Here is a 7265-nt window from a genome sequence, read left to right on the forward strand (position 1 = left end):
TTATGTTTTTTTTTGTTACCGTTTGAACATGACTCTTAATCACAAAGAGACGACTTCGTAATTGAGAACCTAGACCTAACTAAAAGGAAAAAAAAAAGAAGAAGACTACCCTAACACGTTGCATATAGTCACATAATCACATAAGCATGCCACAAGTCAAGATTCACGTATTGCCATTCTAAGGTCAAAAGGCTTGGGTGTCCAAGGTACCATATCTTAAGAAACGACGCACAAATCAATCACTCAACGAGTTGACCTATGACATCGTCCTCCCAACATTTTTTTGGAGATATGGGTGGGTTGATTGTTATTGATTTCGGGATAGAAGCCTAGTGTTGGCAACCCCTAGTCAATAAGCCAATCCCCAATGTTTAAGTGTGCTATACTTATGCATGATGCAATGTTACTTGTTTGGTTTTTACTTTTGTGCAAAAGGAAGATATTATGCGTTCAAGTCTCGCTCTCTAACTAGAGATTATCCAAGTTAGTTCTCGTTACAACCCATAGGCCACCTGGTGTTGGAAACCTTGGACCATAACTACGAACTAATCATGTAACCACTAAGTCCCCAGTGGAGTCGCCACGGTAAGGAGGGTGATCCCATCGTAAGGGGTACTCTCCTTAAATGCCCATGGCCCTTTAAAAGCCTAGGACTTTACACTTGCACTAGTGGAAAAATCCTCATCCGTAACGGGCAAAAAGGGGCCATCCGTAACGGGCAGCGTCCGTTACGTTTGCGGCCGTTACGGATGGCCATTGTTATTCGTAACGGGCACTGTCCGTTACGAATAATGAGTTATTCGTAACGGACATTTGAAATGTCCGTTACGAATAATGAGTTATTCGTAACTGACATTTAAGATGTCCGTTACAAATAACCCATTATTCGTAACTGACATTTTAGATGTCCGTTACGAATAACCCATTATTCGTAACGGACATTTTAAATGTTAGTTACGAATAAGGGGTTATTCGTAACGGACATCTGAAATGTCAGTTACGAATAAATTTTTTTTGTATTAAAATAAGTCCTTATTCGTAACGGGCACATAAAACGCCCGTTACGAAACTACAAGAAAATGAGGAATTAGCGACGGCCAAAGTAGTCCCAAATCCGTCGCAAAAATGGATTTGCGACGGATTTGCAACTACTTTGGTTAATTGCTAAAGGCCTCGTCGCAAATCCATTTTTGCGACTACTTTTGAGCAAGTTGCAATTTTAGCAACGGATTAGAAACACCCTTGCGACTACCAATTAGCGACTAATTTTCATAGTTTAGCAACTAAATTATTGTCTGTCGCAAAATATTAGCGACTAATTTGCAACTATCATTTAATGACTAACTTCTAGATTTTAGCAACTGATTCATTGTCCATCGCAAAGACGCAAAATATTAGCGACAAATTAGCAACGGATTTGACCAATTTTTTTAAGACTACAGAGACCGATTTTGGAGACGGATTAGCTACTACGGAGACCCTTTTTTTTTTTTTTTTTTTTTTTTTTTTTGTGATTGACAAGTAACTTTGAGACCTTTTTTTTGCTACTAACAAATCAGCTGCTAATACAAATTTTAGTTGCTAAATTTTTAGATAGATTATCAATAGTAAAAGAAAAACCACAAAGGAACTCGTACCTAATTGCTTACTGCCTATTACAAAGCACAAAGGCAGCAATTCAAACTGATGAAAGGCTCCAATTCTAACATTAACAATTGCCTAAAATGCTCATAAAAAATGGATTTTTTTTCATCCTCAAAATGGATACAGAAATATACACATATATATAAACTTGAATATTTTTCAATAATAATTATTGTAATATTACAATTTTATCACAAAAGAAAGTATTTAATTGTACAAAGTTGGGATTAGCATAATAGGAACATTTAAAGGCAGCAATAGCAGCATCAACATTCACATTAGTGACTTCAATGCTAACAGCAGCAATTGAGGCATGAGCATGCAGCAGGTCTGCTAGAATAAAAACAAATAATTATTTTGATTATAATTTGTCAAGATTCAAGAATATAAACAAGACCTGTTAAAAATCCACAACTCCACAAAACAAGTATGAAAAACAGATTATTGCAAATGAATTATAATAGAGCTCTCTAAATAGTTAAAAGAAATAGGAAAAAGAGATACTTAAACTTATCAAGATCCGCTTGAAAGCTTAGGGAGATTCATAGCAATGCAAGGACATATAATGATCTAAGATAGTACAAAAGATCCCAATCCTTCTCATCATAACTAGATTAACCAGAATATTCACACAAACAGAAATAGGAGACTAAGGTAATTTAACAAGTAAGGTAAATTTATGGCATGAGCATCCATTCTACATCAGCAATGGCATAGTTCCCAGTGTTTAACATTCTCATTCAACTTTCTTTTCTACAGCTTCATAAACAATCTTCAAAACTAAAACAAAAAATCATGAAGCTACACTCATTAAGGGGTGATAACACCATAAAAAGAGCCACAGAGCACATAATAGTTTGACAAATTACATCTTCAGTTGTTTCTTAGGGTGTTATCCAGCCCAAGTATAATGCATATTACATCTTCCTTTGGGTGATTCTTAGTAACATGAGAATAGTAATAATGAAATTGTAACTACAAATACAAATCTATCAGCAACACTAATAATGCAATGGTGATTACAAATACACATAAAACCCCCCAAAATTTCTCCAACAATTTTAATTTTTTGTCACTTCAATATAATTTCTATAAAATTCCTGTAATCATCCAACCCCACCAAAAAAATATATAAAAAAATCAAGCAATTATAATCATGCAGAAATATCATAAATATACGAATAATTTTTTGATAAAAAACGCAAATTTTGACATTGAATCTCCAAAGCAATTCAATAAATGGGCAAAATTCATCAATAAGCCCAAATTAAAAAATCAACAAAATGATCCAAAATAGCAATAAAACAAGCGATATAGAGGAATGGATTATCAAGGTTTTGATTTTAATCAGAATTGGAATAAATGAACATAATTAAAATATAAAGGACCTTACAGATAGAGAAATCGACACCGGTGTTCAAGGAATCTGGCGGCGGTGGCGGAGGAAGAGTGAGCAGATGGGAGAGAAAGAGAGAGAAATGGGGGGTATTCAGTTGTTGATCGAATTTGTTGGGTGTTGGGGTCAAATTTGTTGGAATTTGGGATCAGAATTTGCTGGGGTTTTGGGGTTTGAACGGGAAAAGGCTAAGGGGTTCAAACTTCGAAATTCCTTGAGGTTTTGGGTGCGATTTTTTGCTCGGAAATGCGGATTCTGCCTCAGATTTGCTCGAATTAATGGGCTTTGGGGCGTTTGGCTTGAATTTGCTGGGGAATTTGGTTTTTAGTTGATTTTTTTTGGGGTTCTGGGGTCGAATTTGTTAGGGTTTGAATAGTTGAATTTTGCTGGAATTTTTGAGGTTTGAACTCAGCAAGCTAAAGCAGTGCGTGTTTCAAAATTTTGTCTACACGGTAAGCAGTACAGTAAGCAGTTAAGCACTAACTACTAGTTCAATAAGAAAAGTAGTGCGTGTGTGCGTATTTAGGTTTCAATAAGAAAATTTCCTTAAAACAAAAGGTTTCAATAAGAAAAACCTTCGATTTGCCATTCCATCCTCTCGTAGAAAGTGATCTTACCCAACACAGGTAAACAAGTAAATTGCGGGATACAAAATCATAACTTTGTCGTATTTAAGAAAAAATTATCAAATTACCTATTTAAAACACCAAACGCGTCAATTGGAATATAGAATGAGCTAAAATAACACTACATCAAACTAGTACTGAACGAATGAATATTTCAGTCTCTTTCAATCACAATTCTTTTTTTTTTTTTTTTTTTGACTGAATATTAAGGTTGTCGCAAATATTAGTCATAAATTAGCGACCACATTGCAACAATTACAAAATCTGATGCAAAATTTGCGACTACTAGTTTTTTACAGTCGCAAAAATAATTTTTGTGACTGATTATTATGATAGTCGCAAAAATAAGTTGGTAATTAGCGACCGCATAGCAACTCCTGCAAAATCAGTTGCAAATTTTGCAACAGCTCGTCTTTTTCAGTCGCAAAAATCGATTATTCGTAACTGACATCTTAAATGTCCGTTACGAATAGAGTTTTATTGTATATAATTTAACACTTATTTGTAACGGGCAACAAAAGTGCCCGTTACGAATAACTGGTTATTTGTAACTGACAATTTTGCTGCCCGTTACAAATAATTATTAAATTAAATTTTCATTTTATTTAATTTCGACAGCATGTATTTATATATAATTAATATATATTAATTAAAACCTGTTATAATATACATGTTCCTGTAAAAAGCAATTATACCGAACGATCTTTCGTAAAAATTAATACGACGTAACATAAAAACTGAAGTAGTAACACATTACAAATAAAAACTTGTATAAATTTATCCAACATATACAACAACACTAAAAATATTACGTTATTCTACCTAACCTAATAGTTAAGCATTCAATAAATATTTACTTCTAAAGTATTGCGCCCATTGTTCTCGAACCACATTCAACTCGTCAACATCATACGGGGCGGTCCTTGGACAAAAATCCTATTAAAAAAAAACATATGAAAGAGGTTACAAAATAAAAACAATCCATAATAAAAACAATCATTAGAATAAATGTGATGAACCAAATTATAGAAATAAAACTCATAATATAGAAACAAAACACATAACATCCTTAATTGACTTATATTTTGATTTCTATGAGTTGAAATCAATAAAAAGTTTACATTTACTCACTTTTGGGAGCGTATAGAGTCAAAAAGGCTTCAAAATTGTGCTAAAGGACTTCTATCTTTCCCATCTTTCAAGTATTGGTTCAAATTAACACAATGTAACACATAACATCCTTAATTATCTTATTTTTTGGTTTCTATGAATTGAAATCAATGAAAATTGACCACTATCTCACTCTTGGGAGCGTATAGAGCCAAAAACGCTTAAAAATTGCCTAAGGGCCTTCTACCTTTCCCATCTTTCAAGTATTTGTTCAAATTAACACAATATAATACTAAACATCCTTAATTACCTTATATTTTGGTTTCTATGAATTGAAATCAATGAAAAGTAACCATTTACTCACTTCTAGGAGCGTATAGAGCCAAAAAGTCTTCAAAATTGCCTAAGGGACTTCTACCTTTCCCATCTTTCATGTATTGGTTCAAATTAACACAATATGATACTAAACATCCTTAATTACCTTATATTTTGGTTTTTATGAATTGAAATCAATGAAAATTGACCATTATCTCACTCTTGGGAGCTTATAGAGCCAAAAACGCTTCAAAATTGTCTAAGGGACTTCTACCTTTCCCATCTTTCAAGTATTTGTTCAAATTAACACAATACAACCCATAACATCCTTAATTACCTTATATTTTGGTTTCTATGAATTGAAATAAATGAAAATTGACCATTTACTCACTTTTAGGAGCGTATAGAGCCAAAAAGGCTTCAAAATTGCCTAAGGGACTTCTACCTTTCCCATCTTTCATGTATGGGTGAATTAACACAATATAACACTAAACATCCTTAATTACCTTATATTTTGGTTTCTATGAATTGAAATTAATGAAAATTGACCATTATCTCACTCTTGGGAGCGTATAGAGCCAAAAACGCTTCAAAATTGCCTAAGGGACTTCTACCTTTCCCATCTTTCAAGTATTTCGTCAAATTAACACAATAAAACATATTAAATCCTTAATTACCTTATATTTTGGTTTTTATGAATTGAAATCAATGAAAATTGACCACTATCTCACTCTTGGGAGCATATAGAGCCAAAAACGCTTCAAAATTGTCTAAGGGACTTCTACCTTTCTCACCTTTCAAGTATTTGTTCAAATTAACACAATATAATACTAAACATCCTTAATTACCTTATATTTTGGTTTCTATGAATTGAAATCAATGAAAATTGACCATTTACTCACTTTTAGGCGCGTATAGAGCCAAAAAGGCTTCAAAATTGCCTAAGGGACTTCTACCTTTCCTATCTTTCATGTATTGGTTCAAATTAACACAATATAACACTAAACATCCTTAATTATCTTATATTTTGGTTTTTATGAATTGAAATCAATAACAATTGACCATTATCTTACTCTTGGGAGCGTATAGAGCTAAAAAGGTTTCAAAATTTGCAAAAAAAACTACTAACCTCTTCTAAGACACCTTTGCACTCCAAGTGAGAAGTAACAATCTCATACATGTATCTCATAATGTAGTAGCCACATTCAACGCCTCCTTGTTGTTGAGCACACTAGCTAGTATATATAACAAATAGTTAAAAATTTTTTTTTCAAAGTGAACAATGTATAACAATATGGGGTGAGTAATGTATTTACCTCCATTTGTATGAATTTCAATTTTTGCCTTTGTGATTTCAATTCACTCCTTGTGAGATACGCCCGATATACTTTATAAGCCCTACAAAAATAATATATATTCTAACACTTAGAACAAAATAATCTACAACACCACATACAAAAATGATATAGAAACTAGGGCATAATTTCAAGGTTGTGGCTCACCTCATCATAATCTCGGCAATTTTCAATTTTCGGGGATTTTCTTTAGGTAGCTTCATAGAGTCAAACTCAAAAGCTAAACCTAATTGTAGATCGACCACCACAAGAACCCAATGACCACTACATCATTTAAGAGAAAAACACAAGTTAGAGTATTGGAAAATTGGTGAAAAACATATCATTTATATGATTAAGTTTAGTGGCAATATAAAAAACATATTTCGAACCTTGCGACATATGGAGCCACGATGAATTTGCAACGTTTACCCGTCTTTCTTACTTCATGCAAAAATGTATTCTTCACATATGTATAAGTTTTAAGTTAATCATTCTCAATTGAAGATTCAGAAATGAGTTGAGGACAAAAGAATGTGATCTCAGTCCTGTTGAAAAGGTCGATGAAGTTGTCTACTAAATACCTACATGATAAAGACATAGAAAACAAAAAATTCAGCATTATAGCATTAAAAATATTACTATAGTGAATATAAGAACCAAAGTAAAGGAAGATTAAGTAACCTACATGATATAAACATGAATCAATGAAACATTAGCCCACAATCCTCTTAGAAATTCACGTACATCGGTAGCGGTTACCCAAATCTGTTTGTCGCTATCAAAATTAAACATTGAGGCCTTTAAAAGTACCGATGTTGTATCATACTTTGCATCATC

The 7265-nt window shown here is 33.0% G+C and overlaps 1 long non-coding RNA gene across 1 annotated transcript; it reads right to left on the minus strand.

Annotated features, from left to right (window-relative positions):
• Nucleotides 1–4504: 4504 nt before the first annotated feature.
• On the minus strand, nucleotides 4505–6455 carry LOC145584742 (uncharacterized). The gene is made up of 3 exons (XR_014100410.1): nucleotides 6408–6455; nucleotides 6221–6322; nucleotides 4505–4602 (listed from the first exon to the last, which is right to left on the minus strand). It is a non-coding gene; the product is annotated as an uncharacterized LOC145584742 (long non-coding RNA).
• Nucleotides 6456–7265: the final 810 nt, after the last annotated feature.

This window comes from Chenopodium album, chromosome 1, assembly GCF_948465745.1.
Source record: "Chenopodium album chromosome 1, dcCheAlbu1.1, whole genome shotgun sequence".
Classification (NCBI taxonomy): Eukaryota; Viridiplantae; Streptophyta; class Magnoliopsida; order Caryophyllales; family Amaranthaceae; genus Chenopodium; species Chenopodium album.